Source organism: Canis lupus, chromosome 9 (assembly GCF_011100685.1).
Source record: "Canis lupus familiaris isolate Mischka breed German Shepherd chromosome 9, alternate assembly UU_Cfam_GSD_1.0, whole genome shotgun sequence".
Taxonomy (NCBI): domain Eukaryota; kingdom Metazoa; phylum Chordata; class Mammalia; order Carnivora; family Canidae; genus Canis; species Canis lupus.
The window spans coordinates 11099047-11118168 of record NC_049230.1 but is presented as its reverse complement, the minus strand read 5'-3'; the positions used below and the strand labels follow the sequence as shown (position 1 = coordinate 11118168).

General features: G+C 40.0%; 2 long non-coding RNA genes across 7 annotated transcripts in view; one reads left to right on the top strand and one right to left on the bottom strand.

Annotated features, from left to right (window-relative positions):
- The window catches only part of LOC111097334, a 28217-nt gene extending 11701 nt beyond the window's left edge, over positions 1–16516 (top strand). For 2 of the 3 annotated variants that reach the window (XR_005364279.1, XR_005364281.1), the window contains exons 3-4: positions 1367–1570; positions 4189–4293. This is a non-coding gene — a long non-coding RNA (uncharacterized LOC111097334). Of the gene's footprint in view, positions 1–1366; positions 1571–4188; positions 4294–15205 lie in introns of those variants that run through there. The other variant, XR_005364280.1, reaches the window with a different exon arrangement.
- LOC100684380 overlaps positions 1–19122 on the bottom strand; it is a 49479-nt gene that overhangs the window by 18362 nt on the left and 11995 nt on the right. For 2 of the 4 annotated variants that reach the window (XR_005364278.1, XR_005364277.1), the window contains exons 2-4: positions 15194–15291; positions 4723–4807; positions 1810–1882 (exon numbers count right to left, since the gene is read on the bottom strand). This is a non-coding gene — a long non-coding RNA (uncharacterized LOC100684380). The remainder of the gene's footprint in view (positions 1–1809; positions 1883–4722; positions 4808–15193; positions 15292–19122) is intronic. The other 2 variants (XR_005364276.1, XR_005364275.1) reach the window with 1 other exon arrangement.

Sequence of the window (19122 nt, the reverse complement as noted above, 5' to 3'; positions counted from 1 at the left end):
ACAAGATTATCAGTTTATGACAAAGGATATTAAAAGATACAAATCAATAGCCAGATGAAAAGATACACCGGACAAGGCCCCAAACAAAGGAGCTTCTGTCTTTCTGGAGTTTGGAGCCCGACATGTTGGCACATGGGAGCATTCTGATTCCCCAATATGGAAGCTCTCTGAATCCCCTCCTCTTTGGGTTTTTAGTGGTGGCTTCCTTACATAGGCATGATTGATGAACTCATTGGTCATTGGTGATTGATTCCTCCAATACTACTCTCCTCCCCGGAAATCAGAGGGTGGAACTGAAAGTTCCACCCTCTATTCTTGGTTGGTTCCCCTGGCAACCAGTCCTCTTTCTTAGGTGCTTTCCAAAAGTCACTCATTAACATAAACCCAACTGTGGTGGAAAGGGACTGGTAATGAATATGGAAACACCCACTGCATCTTGATGGCTTTGAAGCATTTGCAGGAGATGAGGACTAGAGACCACGTATTATAACAAAAGATGCTCCTCTTGCTCTTATTGCTCAGGAAATTCTAAGGGTTTTATGAACTGTGAGTCAGGAACTGTGGATAAAAACCAAATGTATATGAGAAATATATTCTGGTCATCTGAATGACCAACTACATATATTTTCCATATATTGCAATATCTCACTGTTGTTGGGAGGCGAGGGAGAGATGAATAATGAGCCCCCACTATCTCTGGTGGGCTGCTCTGAATCGAGGGAAAGAGTCCAAAGGTTGAATAAGCAGATGTAATGCACTTTGGAAAAAGAGTCAAGAAGTCACCACATTATATCAGGTGAGACAGAGGCACTCAAGTCTTAGCAAAAGGCAGTAGCTTGGTAACTGCAAATATCCTATGGAGGGAAGAGTGGAATATAGCATGCAAGGGGCACAGAGCTACCTTACAGTAAAACATAGCTCAAGAATGGAATAAGGAAGGGTAATATTGGCCCAAGGAAAATTATTCCAAAGTCTCAAACTAGGTAATTACAGCCAAAGTAAAAAGAAAGAAAGAAAGAAAGAAAGAAAGAAAGAAAGAAAGAAAGAAAGAAAGAAAGAAAGAAAGAGAAAGAAAGAAAGATTAATAGAATAGACACTAGTGAGAATTGAATTACTCACATAGAGAAGTGTCAGATAATCAGTAAATGCATTTCAAAAATAATAGAGAAAATAAAGCAATAAATGAAGCGACAAGATCCAGAACACCGACCAAGATAATTTGATCATGAATTTCTCTCCATGAAATAGAGACCCATCAGATGGTACAGATGTGCACAAAAATATAATTCAGGAAGCATATCCCATAAACAAGAAAAAGGCTGCATTTCCAAATTAAAAAGAACATACTCTTTTTTTTTTTTTCCAGGAAAGTCTGAGAGAGAATGCTCAAATGCCACATGATGACTGAATCTCAAGGACAGAGGAATCCTTTAGACATCCAGGCAGAAAGAGCAAATTATCTTCAAGAGGGGAAAAATAAAACTGGCCTTCAGCTTGTCTGTCGCCACATCCAGGTCCAAAGACAAGGAAGCCAAGTCCTCCCGAGTGTTGCTCAGAGTGGGATCCACAGGTCAGTAGCATGGGAATACCTGGACCCTTGTTAGACATGCAGAACTCAGAGCCAATGCCAGGTGTCCCAAATCTTCATTTTTAACAGTTCCCAGGTAATATGTACACATATTAAAGTCTGAGAATTAGTGATCTGCAATGCCTTCCCGGAAAGAAGGTGTCAGCAGGAGTATTCTCATTCAATTAGTGAGCCATTCATTCTATTTATATGGTCATATTTTCAAATGTGACATGACTTACTGGAGTGCAGCTGCACCAGGAGCCTTTCTGAAGGCTTGATAACATAATTCAGATGTCTCAAAGAATTCAGGAACTAAGAAACAAGAAGTGAAAGCCCAGTGTTAAGTTTGAGTCTGTTTGATCAGAGAGCAAAACAACCCCCAGGATTACAGTGAACAGGAATGTGAATGCGGTAAGCCGGATGGTGTACAAGTGATGTAACTCACCACAGGGAAGATGAGAGGAAGAGTATCCCTACAGCTCACAGCACCCAGTCTATAAATACTTCCTAAATTTGAAGGCTGAAGTGTTTTAAAAAAACATAATGACTCCAATAGCTTAATATTTTAATTTTAATTTTTATTTATTTTTTATTTGTAAAGATTTTATTTATTTATGCATAAGAGACATAGAAAGAGAGAGGCAGAGACACAGGCAGAAGGAGAAGCAGGCTCCATGCAGGGAGCCCGACGTGGGACTCGATCCCGGGTCTCCAGGGTCAGGCCCTGGGCTGAAGGTGGTGCTAAACTGCTGAGCTACCCAGGCTGCCCAAGCTTAATATTTTTAATATTTATACCTGTACCTTTTTTTTATTATTAACCTTAGAGACATATTTTAGGAAATGAGTTTTCCTATGGTAAAAAGACATGTAAAGTTCAACAATTCTAATTTTACTTCCTTTTATTTTTCTTACTCTAAATTCAAGAAATTGTAACATTTTATTTAATTGATTTACCTTTTTTAGAAAGAGAGTGTGTGAGGGAGGCGAGAGGAACAGAGGTAGAAGAAAGAAAGGATCTTTTTTTTTTTTTTTTTTTTTTTTTAAGATTTTTTTTTTTATTGGTGTTCAATTTACTAACATACAGAATAACACCCAGTGCCCGTCACCCATTCACTCCCACCCCCCGCCCTCTTCCCCTTCTACCACCCCTAGTTTGTTTCCCAGAGTTAGCAGTCTTTATGTTCTGTCTCCCTTTCTGATATTTCCCACACATTTCTTCTCCCTTCCCTTATTTTCCCTTTCACTATTATTTATATTCCCCAAATGAATGAGAACATATAATGTAGAAAGAAAGGATCTTAAGCAGGCTGCACGCCCAGTGGGGTGGTTGGGCTAGCCCGATGGATAGGAAAGAAAGTAAACTTGAAAATCAAAAGCGAAACTAGGGACAATGTGGACCACTTCATAAGGATAAAATATTTAATTTAAAAGGAAGGAAACCATTTTACAGTTTATGTACACTTAATAATACAGTCTAAAAATACATAAAGAAAAAAGAACCACAGAAGAAAGAAGAATATCCATAAATCATACTGTGGGAAAAAAAAAAAAAAAAAAAAAACCTTTGAGTAACTGACGCAATAAATAAAAAGTTAGGACAGAGAGATATAAAAGATTTGAAAAACATGACTAACAAAACTTGAATAGATACTTATAAAAGCATTGCTTGTAACAACCATAGATTGCACATTCTTTTCAAGAATATAACATACAGGGATTCCTGGGTGGCGCGGCGGATTGGCGCCTGCCTTTGGCCCAGGGCGCCATCCTGGAGACCCGGGATCGAATCCCACATCGGGCTCCCGGTGCATGGAGCCTGCTTCTCCCTCTGCCTGTGTCTCTGCCTCTCTCTCTCTCTCTGTGACTATCATGAATAAATAAATAAAATCTTTAAAAAAAAAAAAAAAAGAATATAACATACTTCTCCCCAGATACTCCTGTATATTCTGGAACAATGCATGGGTGTGTGCACCATATTTATATTTATATTTATAAAAGAATGTTTATAGCAGCATTATTTATAAGAGCCAAAAGGTAGAAACAACTCGACTACCTCTCAACAACAGAATGAATGAGGGTAAATCTGTAAAAGGAATATTATAAGACAATCAAAATGAACTACAGTCAGACAGGCCAATGTGGATATATTACATAAACATCTTCAGAGGAAAAAAAAAAAAAAGCAAGAAACGTAAGGAGAGATAAAGAATGCTTGCATGGGGATCCCTGGGTGGCGCAGCGGTTTAGCGCCTGCCTTTGGCCCAGGGCGCGATCCTGGAGACCCGGGATCGAATCCCACATCGGGCTCCCGGTGCATGGAGCCTGCTTCTCCCTCTGCCTGTATCTCTGCCTCTCTCTCTCTCTCTCTCTCTGACTATCATAAATTAAAAATAAATAAAACTTAAAAAAAAAAAAAAGAATGCTTGCATGTATATAAAATACAATAAAGGGCAAAATGCAATAGTCCTCTTTAGACTCTTAGAGATATAAAGAAAATCAAGGAACTGATTTCCATAAAAGTCAGAATACCAGAATAGCGATTAATTCTGGAAGGAGGAAAAACTGTAATCGGAAAAATACCTTCTGTAGTGACAGTAATGTTCTCTTTCTTGATGTAGATGGTGGTGATCTTATTTATAAGAATTTATGAAGACGTACCTGTTAAGTTGAATAAAAGCTTCTATACGTATATCATGTTCCATTTTTTTTTACACTTGAACACCTGATCTATTTTTAATTTATCCTGAAGTATATCTAAGGATGGGTTCAACTTTAGCTTTTTTTCATATGGCTATCCAGATATCACAATCCTCCTTATTTAAAAAATCAACCCCTCCCTCACTAATATGCAGTGTGTCTATATTGATTGTATACTAGATTTAACAGGCAACTGGATCTAATAAAAGAACTATGTTTTTTCCAGTGGCCCATTATTCATGCACTAATACAGAGATGGCTTAGTTTTTTCTTTTTTTCTTTCTTTCTTTCTTTCTTTCTTTTTTTTTTTTTTTTTTGGCTTAGTTAAAGAAGCTTTAGAGCCAAGATTCTCAACCTCTGCAGTATTGTCATTATGGACAAGATCATTCTTTTTTTGTAGGGGGGCTCTTCTGTGCACTGCAGGATATGTAGCATTATCCTTTGCTTCTACTCACCAGATGCCAGTAGCAGCCCACTGCTCCTACCCCAACCCCTTAGCTATGACAACCAAAAATGTCTCCAGACATCGCTGAGTGTTCCCTGGAGGGGAAAAAAAAGTTGAGAATCACTGCTTTAGAGTATATTTTAATATCTGGTAAGACTACTATTGGAGGAAGTCATGGAGAGGATATGACCACTGGTTGACCATCCTGCAGTCCCCCCACTCCCAACTCCCAAACCCCCCACCCTACACTGGACCCGGGTACTCAGCGGCTCCTCACTCCCTCTCCTGTACTTGGAATGTACAAGGTATGTTTTGCCCGCCATGCGGACAGCCAGAGGCATTTTCAGGGATGTAGTCTTGAGAGAGCCATGTGTTGTTGAGACCTTCTGGATGGTGCACATGATGGAAGGCCTCTGTGTAAATGTTTAAGATTCTCCCTTTGGTTCAGAGATCTACTCACCAGGTGGCACCCAAAACAAGCCACATGAGTTCCCTTCTTAAAACTGCCACCTGCCCTTCTGGAGTGGCCTGCCTTGTCTCCATTTCTCTGGCCCTCCCTGTAGGGGGCCAGTTTGCAAACCAGCAGCCACCACTCCCCCCACTGCTTTCCTTAGTCAGGGCCTTCTTGCTTGTTTAATTCTCCTCAGGCATCTTATAACCTACACGTCTCATTACAGAAAAAAAAAAAAACACAAAAAAATCATATTTCTATTGGGACTGCATTATGTCTGTAGATTAATGAAGGGAAAACTAAAATTTTCATGATGTTGAGCATTCCTATCCAAGAGCATGAAAATTTATATTTATTTATATTTATTGCTATTGTAAAAATAGCCTATATATGCAAGATACTGATTTGGTATATTAATTTTAAAACTCAGCACTTTCCTAATTTTTTAATTGTTGGTAGTATTTTTTCCACTGCTTATTTTGAGTTTCAAGTTATATATATATATATATATATATATATATATATATATATATATTCAAGTTATATATACGTTATATTCAAGTTATATATATATATATTCATATATTCTATAATAGAACTGTCCAACAGAAGTTTTTGTAATGATGGAAATGTTTAATATCTACCTTGTCCAAAATATCAGCCACGATCTGCATATAGCTAGGAAGTACCTGGACTGTGCCTAATGTGACTAACTTTCTTTTACTTATAAAAACTTCGTTCCAAAAAACTTTTTATTATTAAATCTTGGTGGGGCTTGGATGGCTCAGTAAGTTAACTGGCCAGCTCTTGATTTCCACTCAGGTCATGATCTCAGGGTCCGGGGCTAGAGCCTCACAATGGGCTCCAAGCCAGGGACAATAGTTTTTTCTTTTTCCTAAGACTTTATTTATCTGAGAAAGAGAGAGAGAGAGAGAGAGAGAGAGCATGAGCAGTGGGGCGGGGTAGAAGCAGAGGGAGAGGAAAAAGCAGACTCCTCGCTGAACAGGGAGCCCCATATAGAGCTTGCAGGACCCTGAGATCCCAACCTGAGCTGACGGCAGATGCTTAACCTACTGAGCCACTCATGTGCCCCCAAACTGACAATACTTACTTTATTTTTTTTTTTAAGATTTATTTGTTTATTGCAGAGGAGGGAGGGGCAGAGGGACTCTCAGCTGAGCAAGGAGCCTGATGCGGGGCTTGATCACCTTCCTCAGAGACCATGACCTGAGCTGAAACCAAAAGTCAGTCACTTAACCCACTGAGTCACTCAGGCGCCCCTGAGAACATTCACTTTATTTTTTTTAATATTTATTTATGTATTTATTTATGATAGACATAGAGAGAGAGAGAGAGGCAGAGACACAGGAGGAGGGAGAAGCAGGCTCTATGCCGGGAGCCCGATGTGGGACTCGATCCCGGGACTCCAGGATCACACCCTGGGCCAAAGGCTGGTGCCAAACCACTGAGCTACCCAGGGATCCCCAAGAACATTCACTTTAAATGTAAACATTCACATGTGGCTTTCAGCTACCTTATTGGATAGCACAGGTCTCTATAGTTTTACTTCTTGCTTTTTAATCTCTGTATCTTGATTGATAACTATTATCTAAGTATATCAGTTAATACTTCCAACATAGTATTAAATAAGAGTGGAGATTGTAAGCATCATTATATTGTTTCTGAGTTTTGCAGGAAAAGCTCGAGTAAGTCTTCATGAAGTGTGTGTGTGTGTGTGTGCACGCACATAATTCACATGTTAGGAAGCACACATGTATCAATACTTGAACATTTTTAGAAAGGTATTAAAGAACAGGTATTAAATTGGTCAAATGTCTTTTTTACATCTACAGAGATGATTATATCATTTTCCCGTTTAGTCCCATAAATGTGATAAATTTTGGATTTTTCTAATACTGAGCCACCCTTGTATTCCTGGGATAAACTGTGTTTAGTCATAATAGATTGTTGCCTGGCCTCCTACTCTAAGCAATATTGAATAGCCAGCAATCTCATCTACCTTTTCTTTTTCTCCTTCACCTGTCCAACATCTGATTTTAAGTTTTTTTAGTCCTAAGACCACTAAGAAGATCAGCAAGCTTATTCTACTTTTTACATAAAGTCCTGATTCTTCATCATTCAAAATAATTGTACTGTATCTACAGTATAATGCATTATCCCTTATTACTGTTATTGAAAAGCGAGAGAGAGAGAGAGAGAGTGAGCAAGGGAGGGGCCAGGGGAGAGGGAGGGAGAATCCTCAAGCAGACTCCCTAAGCATTCAGCTTGATGGGGCTCGATCCCAGGACCCCAAGATCATGACCTGAGCCAAAATCAAGAGTCAGATGCTTCACCGACTGAGCCACCCAGGCATCCCTGTTACTCTTTATTAATATTTCAAATTAAGTATATACTTAATGCTTATCACGAGTCTTTACATCAAAATCTTTCCACTCCTATTTCTTATTGGGAGCTCACTATAGTACACTCCTCAGAAAGAGATCAAAAAAAGAAAAAAAAAAAAAAGAGATCTATCTACCTACCTACCTATGAGGTTCACTGATCATGTCCTCTATCATCTCCATTCTTCTACTGAGGCCATCCAATCAATTTTAGATTTGAATTTGTATTACCAGAACTTATTTTTATGTTGTATTTTTGCTTAAAAATCTACGTTTCTTTTTTACGTTTCTATAAATTTCCTGTATTTTGATTCCCTGCCAGCATGTTTCCTTTTGCTTCATTCAGTATAGTTACAACAGTTGCATTTAAGTCTAGTCTGATTAACTCTAACGCGTTGGTCATCTTGGAGTCGACATCAGTGGACTGTCTTCTCCCTTTAAAACAGATCTCATCTTTTCTGACTCTTTGTATATAATTTTGCCTTGTAACCTAGACACTGTGGATTCTATTATTTTCCTCCAGATTGTTGATATTTATGTTGTAGTAGGCAATTAACTGCAAACTGTCAACACCTGTGTTGGGTGGTGTCTCGGCTCTCATTTCAGACTGACTTCAGCCTGTTTTGCCCATGTGTGTGTCCCGAGGATGAGCCAGAAACTTGGCAGGCTTTCACACTGACTTTGGGGTCCTCCATCTCTCATGATGTCTTTTCTGGGATTCCCTCCTCACTCTGTGGAAGCGGATTGCCCTAAGCCCCTTTCCTGGTTTGCCTGACAAGAAAGAGGGGGAGCTTTCCATCTGAGTTTAAGCCTTCCAAAATCTGTCTGCTGTTGCTTGTTGTTTTTGGTGTTTTGCTCAGAGTTTATCTGAAGGAAGGCTGGGTAGGCTGTAACTCCATCATGTTCAAAACAGAACTTTCCTGGAAAGGATCTTTGATGTGCTAGTTTCCTGAGCTTATGGAGATTGGATTCCTCAAGTATCATTAGACATGATTGGACCTTATGCCATCCTAGCCTCTTGCATACATTCATGAATTCAATCCAGCAGAATCCTTCCTAGTTTGGGCTGCAGTTCTCAGCAAGTACCTGTGGAAGATTTGAGAGTCCTCCTATTCCTGGGTTATCCAATGCCACACTGCTTCCTTCGCTTCATCCCATGCAGATGGTGATGCCATGTGGACCTTGCAGGTTTGGGTGATGCAACACCCAATATAAGGCTGTTGTAACAAATTACCACAAACTGAGTGGCTTCAAACAACAGAAATTCATCGTCTCACAGTTCTGGCAGCCAGAAGTCTGAAATCAAGATGTTGGCAGGGCTGCGCTGCCTCTGAGGCTTCCTTGCTTTTTCCTTCTGGTGACCGCCCACAATCCTTGGTGATGCCTGGTTTGTAGATGCATCACTCTGATTTCTGCTTCTGTTGTCACTTGGCTTTTCCCTGTTTGTCTTCTGTGTGTCCAAGTATCCCTTGCTTGATAAGGATACCAGTCATTGGATTAAAGCCTATATTAATCCAATATTACCTAGTCTTAATTTGACTGCATCTACAAAGACATTTCCAAATAAGGTCAAATTCACAAGGGGTAGGACTTGAACGTATCTTTTGGGGAACACAATTCAACTATAAGAGGTGATTTGCCCCCAAGGGATTTTAGGGCAAGTAGAAGGGATGGGGTAATTTGTCATCTAGTTGTTTTTATAATAAATATATTCTAAATGTATGGAATGAAGTGACTTGTGTAACAGCACATAAATAGCAAAATACAATACAATCTGCTACGTTATTCTATGCGTTAGTAAGTTTTACTTATTTGTTTCTTTTAAAAATGAGAAACCATTTAAACAATAATATTGAAAAAAAATTTAAGAATATTTTATTTATTTATTCATGAAGGACACGGCGGGGGCAGGAGGCAGAGAGAGAGAGAGAGAGAGAGGCAGAGACACAGGCAGAGGGAGAAGCAGGCTCCATGCTGGGGGCCTGACGTGGGACTCCATCCCCAGTCTCCAGGATCAGGCCCTGGGCTGAAGGCGGCACCAAACCGCTGAGCCACCTGGGCTGCCCTGAAAAATTTTTTAAGGAGAAAAATCTTCCAGTTCCCTTACTACCCCTTAGGCCAAATTTTTTTTTTTTTTTTTTTTTTTTTTTTTGCATACCCTCTTCATCTTTTCCATATGTACCAATGCATTTTACATATTTGTAAGAAATCAAAGTTGCTAACTTTTAAGTAAAATTAAATCATCAGTATAAATTGTGTGTAATTAAGGAATTCTGTTACAAGAAATTTAATTGCTTTGCATTTTTCACTTAAAATGAAATCCATAATACCCAGGGGAATTTTCAAGACCTTGTCAGCTGCTTTAATCTTCCTTCATGAATTGCTGATACTAGTCTTAGAACTGTTCTGTTTTCACAAAGGCCCATTATGTGATTAGATACCAAGCATGCAGTATACCTGCCCAAGATAACAATTAGGCCTCAAACATTATTATCAGCTATTTCATTAATCTCAATGAGTTTACACTGTAACAATTACAGACTGAATAAATAATTTCTGTGACTAACCAAGATTCATGACACACAGATTCCCATCAAAATCTGTATAAATTGGATGCAAAAGATTATCCTCAATTCAGATACAAATGCCTAAAATGAAATCATCCATTGCTGTAGCACAGAGGCAGATGTGCTTTGTGGTTAAGAATGAACTTTGGGAAAAAAAAAAGAATGAGCTTTAGGGTGCCTGGGTAGCTCAGTCGGTTGAGCATCTGATTCTTGGTTTTGGCTCAGGTCATGATCTCAGGATCCTGGAATCAAGCCCTACATAGAGCTTCATGCTCAGTGCAGAGCCTGCTTGTCCCTTCCCCTCTGTTTCTCCCAATGCTCTCTCTCTCTCTAATAAATAAATGAAAAATATTGATATAAAAAAAAGAATGAGCTTTGACTTTGGAATAAACTGGGTTTGGATCTTGCATTCTTGTCTTGCTGGCTGCTGAAGGTCTTAAACCTCCTTAAGCTTCAGCTTCATTATGTGGAAGTAGAGAAAACACACTTAATTCATAGGTTCTTAACAATGTGATAGGATCAAAATAATGCCTGATACTTAGGCCTTCAGCTATAGAATTGTTCAACTGCATGTTGAAGTTAATACTCAAGTATCCAATTGTTGAATAAGTATTCAAAGAGTAACAGGTCCTACAGATACTCTTCTACAAAGCATGCTGCTGACCCAACTGATCAGACTCTGGTTGAATCTTGGTTGCAATCACATTCTGGTCTACCTGGTTGTAACATTTACTTTTAAAAATACTTGAATTGGTACTTTCAACCCCCAACTTTATCACAATAATAGAGATTAGTAGTTATAAATCATAAAACTCAAAACCTAAGATAAACTTATCTAGTTTACTACGGATTTCGTTTTAATCTACATTTAAATACAATTATATGTAGTCATAAATATAGTGTGGTCCAGAATTTAATTCCAACCTGTCCCAGATTAAACTTTAGGCAGATGAGGGAAATGCTTTGAAAAGGTACTAATCTTCCTCTTCTCTCATCGCCCGGGCCCTGAGCCTATGTTGTCTCCTTGTTTATACCTACCTATGACAGGTTTGTCATTTCTTGTTCCAGGAATGTGCATCTCAGACTGCAGTTACTCAAAGTTCATAACACAGTCTTGATGGATGGTATTTATGTTTTTGCACTGTTCTTCGAACCTTCTTAATAGGTTCATTCTGTTGAGAAACATGCTTTTCCACGCTGCCTAATGCAGGTGCCTATCGCCTTTTGTGTGATAATTCATCCAGACGGAAAGTGACATCAAGAAGCCTTCATCAAGATTATTCCATGTCAGCCCAATCTTGAAGCCTGTCATATCGACCATGCAGTGGGGGAGGGCATCCCAGGAGCAAGGAGAAGCCTCAGGGTGGCAAAAACACATCCTGTTCCCACCAGTCTAGTTGGTGAGAAAGGCAGTTTGCAGGAACTCTTCTGCAATAATAAACTTGGGCAGGGAGCCAACTGATGGCGAGTGCCACATACCATGCTAAAGAGTCAGGATTGTACACGTGGTGGCTTTAGATTGCCATTCGCTCTGTATTTGCACCACAGGAGGAAGGCAGATTATGGACTGAGATAGGGCAGCAGGAAAGAGCATCTTAGGGGTGCCTGGGTGGCACGGTGGGTGAAGTGTTTGTCTTTGGCTCAGGTCATGATCCCAGGGTCCTGAGATCGAGCCCTGCAACAGGCTCCCTGCTCATCAGGAGTCTGCTTCTCCCTCTGCCTCTCCCCTTGCTCATGCTCTACTTCGCTATCTCTCTTTCAAATAAATAAACTAAATCTTAAAAAAAAAGAAAGAAGAAAAGAGCATCTTAAGTACCATCCTGTCCCCACCATCTACTTCCTGCTCAACACAGAGCACTCCCCTTGTGCTCCACCAACCCCTTCTATTCCTCTATCCTACCTCCCTGCATTCTTCTCTTTATTGCAAACATCTTGCTCGACTGTGCTTATGTGTTCACATGTGCATGTCCGCTGATAGACTGTAAGCTTCCTGAAGGTAGGAACAGGACTGCACTTCCTTTTGAATACTCAGCATTCAGCCCCAGGCCTAGAAGCAAGCAAGCATTCAATAAACTCATTATTGCACTCATTCAGTATTTAATGAGTGCCCACCACGCATTTCCTGGGGAAACTGCTAAAGGCACTAAGCACAGCACAGCAAGTAAAACAGAGAAAAGTCCTTGCCTTCATGGAGTCTGCATTCTCATCCTGAAAGCCACACAATAACTTAGGAAGTAAGCAAATAAATAAACGGGTACAATTTTAGTATGTCAGATAATGGTTAAGAGCTATGGAAAAAATAAATCAGGGGAGAGGAATCGAGGGGGCAGTTGTAAGTAGGGTGGTCTGGGAAGCTGACAGTAGAATACGAACTTGAGGAAACAAGGGAGCAGCTACGCAGATGTCCGGAATGGGGTGAGCAGGAGGGGACCAAGCAGAAGGAATTCACAGAGGAAAGCCTTGAATCAGGACCTGCCAGGTGTCCAAGGAATAGCAGAGGCCAGCACAGCTGGATTTTGGCTTTTCCTCTGAGTGGAAGGGGAAGCCCCTGAAGGATTTTGAGTGCAGGAGTGGCATGATCCCACTTCTAATCAGACATGACAGCTTTGGCGGCTGTGCTGAGAATAGCCGGAAGAGGGACACACGTTTTGCTGGGCAAGAAAAGCGGTGGCATCAGTCACCGGATGTGGAGAGAGGTGCTAGACACAGCACACAGTTTAAAGGTGGTGTTATTTAACTGGACCCACGAGTGCTTGGCTGGGGGTATCAGGGAATGAGCACAGTTAAGAACATCTTCAGTTTTGGCATAAGCAACTGGAAATATGGAGTTGTGATTTACTGAGACCACAGTAACTGGGGGGAACCACTTAACTCCCTGTCCAGATCACAACACTCTGGAGAGTGAAAGGACCTGTCTTATAGCCGGGAAAACATATGGACTGTCTTGGAAAATCTGTTTACCCTGGAGTCATGGCTCTCAATCAGGGCTGATTTTTGTTGCCACGGCAACATTTGGCCATGTCTGAAGACATTTTTTGTCACATTTGTGACCAGTAGGGGGCTGCCACTAGCACCTGGTGGGCAGAGGCCAGGGATGCAAAGGTCAGCACCTCTCCAGAAAGAATGATCTGGTCTAAAATGTCAACAGTGCCAAGGTTGAGAAATCTTGTTCTAGAGACAGGAAACAGGACGAGAAGGCCAGGTTTGCTGACATGCATAGACATAAAGATCAATGTAATCAAAGAGATATGAGGATGCTTACTTCTTCATTAGCTTATCATTTCTATTTCACCATTTACCCAAAAAAGCATATATCCTTAAACAAGAATATTAAGAGTTTACAACTGAAAGAACCTACAGACCTAATTAGCCTGATGACCAGGGGTTTCCTGGGACCCTCACCCATCCACTCCTCTGCTATCCTGTCTTTGATCAAAGGCTCTGTTCAGCTACAGCATCATTGGTACTGATGGCTTCTTGAATTTCCCAAGTATATTTAAGAAAAGGCAGTTTGAGTGCAATTTTAAGAAAGTGATAACCCATCTAAATACAGTTAGCTGTATGTGATTTTACAAGCAATGTTCTTCCTATTCAAAGCAGATTGGGGAACCTCTCAGGAAGAGCAAGATTATCAAGTGAGATGCCCGAACTCATTCTTCTCCCCATTCCATCTTCCCTCCAAAGTGGAATGAGTGAGTGAGTGAATGAATGAATGAAGGAATGAAACACCTTTAAAATGAGTGTCATAACTCAAGGTTTTGAGTGCCAAATCTCTGTGGTCATCTTTCTCCCCCGTCCCCTTTCCCCCCCATTTGTGAACTTCTAATGAAACCTCCTACTAGCTGCCTTAAAAGCATTCTTGTAGTCCCAATAAAGTTCTTACAGTTTAGTCATTGAATGAGAAGTCCTATGACTCTTCTAGACGGATATATCTGAATGAGCCTGTTGGTTTCCCAGCAGCTAGTATCTTGAGAGTGAACATTCCAACTCTTAAGACAGTAAAGCAAATTATAGCTTTCCAATCGGCCCTAATTTTTTGCACTCAGGTCTAAGAGAGGTTTATGAACTCAAACCCTTTATTGTCTTGATTTTCTTTTTTTTAAGATTTTATTTATTTATTCATAAGAGATACAGAGAAAGAAGCAGAGGCAAAGGCAGAGGGAGAAGCAGGCTCCCCATGGGAAGTCTAATGTGGGACTCAATCCCAGGACCCTGGGATCACGACCTGAGCCAAAGGCAGATGCTCAATCACTGAGCCACCCAGGTGTCCCTATCTTGATTTTCTTCTGTGACCTCATAATGGGGTCTCAGGCTTTAGTAAAATGGGCAAAATTGCCTTTCTGTCTGTGCCTAACTACTGAGATGTTGCCCAAAGGTTTTCTTTTTGGTGGACATTCTATCAAGGCTTAGTTTTGTACTATTCCCAGGCACAAGAGGGCATTCACAGCTATTACGTAACGTGAAACTGGGTAAGGGTAGACTGTGTACGCATTCAGAACTCTGCCCTCTGTGTGGAATGTGAAGAAACAAGTTTAAGCAGGACTGTGCCCCCAAAGATGGGGGAGCTTCAGGGGGAGTGCGGGGAGAGAATAATCACCCGATCTTTGGGTCCTGTTCATTCAGGTTAGGTTTCAGGAAGAGGGAAGAAAGTATCTGTGTGTCTTGCAACCCTTGGATTTCCACTTTGGATTTTTTGTCAAATAGCTACCAACATTTTAATCGTGCTGACACTATTCTTACCTACACTGTGAGGGAAACAGTTCTCTGGCAAAGTGCCCTTGGTACACTTGGAGAACAAACAAAACCGTGCATGTCAACATTCAAGGAAAAATCAGATGAGCAGAGACAGGGTAGCTTCTGAACGTTGGAATCCCCTCCGACAGGATACTGTGTGCTCGAATGCACATCATTGTCAAGGGGAACATCCCAGGAGGGGGCCCAGATGGGAGGCACTTCTACTCTCAGCCCTGCACATCCTTCCAAAGTAAAACAAAACAAGCAAAGCGGCTGCAAGGTGCCAGAAGGATTAATATATTGTCCTTCCCCGACCTTTTCCCTTACTTTCATTTGAAGACAACAGGTGGTTCATTTCAGTCACACAGAGATACCATCCGATCCTGAATCCTCGACGAAGGATCATCAACAGATCAACTGGATACCTGTTTTCCCGAGAATAAAAGATACTCATGTTCAGAAGCTGATGTCTGAATCCTTTCAGCCCTCCATCTTTCACAACACTCGCTGATAATTACTACTTGTCAATGCTTGTTAAGAACGGCCTACATCTACTTTCTGACTCTTGGAATAAAACATACACACAATGGGCATAATTTCTGAAACTCAACATGGAGACTCTGTAAATCTAGCACACTTCATTATCTAAATGTGACAACATGAAAATGATTTTTTTTTTTGCATTTGTGAAATTCAAGAGTGCTCATCACCTTCAGGGAAATTGGTCTTTGTTCTTGGAGTATTACAAGTACATTGCTTAAATTGCCTGTGCCAAGGAATACAGAAATAGAACAAAGAGTGTGCACATATAGCATCCTGAAAAATGATTTCATATTACTCGTTAGTCTGCTTCCAAAGCATTATACAAAATTGATTGAAGAGATATCTGGAATATCATCTATCACAGCTCAGCTCCCTCATCTCCCTTATGACTTATTTTTAAAATGCTGTTTTTAAGACACAAGGCTCAATTCATTTTTTGGAAGGCACACTCATAGATATTTGCTCAGCTCTTGTTACAGAAACTTTTTTTTTCTTTGAAGGAATCTGTCACGGGGAACATGAAATCTAAAAAATGTCTTATTTTCTTCCTTTACTATCGACTCAAAACCAGCATTGATCATAAATTCCTAAAATAATTCACCCAGATAAATGAAAGTTAAAAGGTTAAATGTATACATTTTTAGACAAGCCAAAAGTGTAGCTTCAGAACTCATAATAACTTCAAAAATTGGCACTAGTATTTGTGGAAGGAAGGCAACAGAACATTCTACCAGTAGGCTGGACTTTTTGATTTTTCTGAACACTGATTAAAACCTCAATGTAATCCTATTTATCCTTTTGAGGTTCTGCAGATTCTTACCGGATGATTTTTCATGTCTGGACTTTTCCTAACATTGATAAAGGAAGAAAGTTTATTTTCTAGGTGTATTTTTAAACTCTCAATGGAAAGTAACTCATGCAGATAAAAAAATTATCTAATTTTGTTTTCTAGGCCTTTCCTTTTACCCCTGCCTACTTCCGAACAATTCATGTGGATCCTTTCAGATAGGTTATCAAACAAATTATTTCAAACATATAATCAATTAATAAATCTTTCATAAGAACTGCTCCATTTTTAAATAATAATAAAATACCTCCCCTACATGCTCACCTCTCTTCTTGATTTAATTATCAGGCAAGTAGACCTCAAGGAAAACATTCTGATTTTTAAAATATGTCTAATAATTGAGCTACTTTAGTGGGACACCTGGGTGACTCCGTGGTTGAGCATCTGCCTTCAGGCTCAGGGCATGACCCCGGGATCCTGGGACTGAGTTCTGCAACAGGCTCCCCACAGAGAGCCTGCTTCTCCCTCTGCCTATGTCTCTATCTCTCTCTGTGTAATGAATAAGTAAGTAAAATCTTAAAAAAAAAAATTGAGCTACTTTAGTTAATTAACAACTTCATTAGCAGGAAGGCAGTCCCTCTAGTAATGGTTACAAGAAAAAGGTTCATACAAAGACAACGAATATAAGAAATACAGAGATTAAAGAAAATAGAAGGATTTAGAATATTAAGGTCTTAATGCACGCAAATTATTGGAAAGAACCAAAATACTGTTTTCAGTGTATTTCTTTAATAATAAAAAAAAACATATCATGAGAACTGACCATTGAAGCCTGACGACTCTTGCCACCTCTCATTAACTACTACTATGCCCTCTGCTGTTTGCTTTGTTAATCTATGACATTATATGGCCAAAGGCCTACATAATTCACGCCTGGGCTATTTGGTTGTCCTTTAAATCCATCCCACACTGTGGAATGGAATGGTTTTCTCCATATGGCCTCCATTTCCTCTTAACAAGTATCCAACAGTGTTTTGATTTGCCACAATAATAAAAATATTTCTTCTCCCTTTCCCTTCCATTAAACTAAGGCTTTCTTTTCACATTTCTTAATGCTGGCGGTAACCTTCCTCTAATTTCAAAGCTTTTTTATTTCTCTTATCACTTGAGAGGATGTGTGTTCTTACATCCCAATTCTCTCCCACTTCACATACAATCCTCATTCTCAAGAAAGGAGCCACTGCTGAGAAATTTAGTAGTAATAAAAAGAACCCAAAGCTTCCATACCTAATAGCCACTAAGCATACCATGGACTGGGCACTGTTCTTAGAGCCTTACGTCTATTTGTTTATTTACATTTCTCAATTACCTCATGAGGTACATATTTTTATCATTGCCTTTGTATCTGTAGGAAACCAAGGCAGAGAAGTGATCTGTTTTGCTCAATTCACAGAACTAGTACAAGCCGATCCTGGAACAACATGGGGGTTAGTGGCACCTCCCCTCCCTACACAGTTGAAAATCTATGAATAACATTTTTTAAAATTAAAAAAAAATTATATTAGGTCTTAAATTTTATTTATTTTTAAAAAGGTTTTATGTATTTATTCTTGAGAGACACAAAGGGAGAGGCAGAGACATAGGCAGAGGGACAAGCAGGCTCCCTGTGGGGAGGCCAATGTGGGACTCGATCTTAGGACCCCAGGATCATGACCTGGGCCAAAGGCAGACACTCAACCACTGAGCCACCCAGGTGCCCCTAGGCTTTTAATTTTAATTCCAGTATAGCTAACATAGTATTATATTAGTTTCAGGTGTACACTTTAGCGATTCAACAATTCCATATATCTGCCAGTTGTTCATCATGACAAGTGACCTCCTTAATCCCCATCACCTGTTTCACTCATCCCTTCACCCACCACCCCTCTGGCAACCATTAGTTTTTTCTCTATAGTTACGAGTCTGTTTCTTGGATTGTGTCTTTCTTTTTCCTTTGTTCATTTATTTTGTTTCTTAAATTCCACATATGAATGAAATCATATGGCATTTGTCTTTCTCCAACTGACTTCTTTCACTTAGCATTATACTCACTAGTTCCATCCATGTTGTTGCAAATGGCAGGATTTCATTCTTTTTAATGGTTGAATAATAGTCCATTGTGTACGTATACCACATCTTCTGTATCCATTCATTTGTGGATGGACACGTTGGCTATTGCAAATAATGCTGCAACAAACACCAGAGTGAACATATCCTTTTGAATTAAGTGTTTTTGTATTCGTTGGGCAAATACCCACTCATGTGATTACTGGATTGTAGGGTGGTTTTTTTTTTTTTAAGATGCTATTTATTTATTCATGAAAGACACAGAGAGAGAGAGGCAAAGACACAGGCAGAGGGAGAAGCAGGCTCCATGCAGGGAGCCTGATGCAGGACTCGATCCCGGGTCTCTAGGATCAGGTCCTGGACTGAAGGCAAGTGCCAAACCGCTGAGCCACCCGGGCTGCCCTTGTAGGATGGGTCTATTTTTAACTTTTTGAGGAATCTCCATACTGTTTTCCACAGTGGTCACACCAGTATGCATTCCCACCAACAGTGCATGAGGCTTCCTTCCCCTCTGCATCCTTACTAATGCTTGTTGCTTTTTGTGTTTTTGATTTTAGCCATTCTGACAGGTGTAAGGTGATATCTCATTGTAGTTTTGATTTGCATGTCCCTAGTGATGAGGGATGCTAAGCATCTTTTCATGTGTATATTGACTATCTGGATGTCTCCTTTGAAGATATGTCTGGTTCATTTTTTCTGCCATTTTGAATTGGATTGTTTTTTGGGCATTGAGTTGTATACGTTCTTTATAATTTGAGTACAACTGACACACTATATTACATCTGTTTCAGGGAAATCCATTAATAATTTTTGGCTCTGC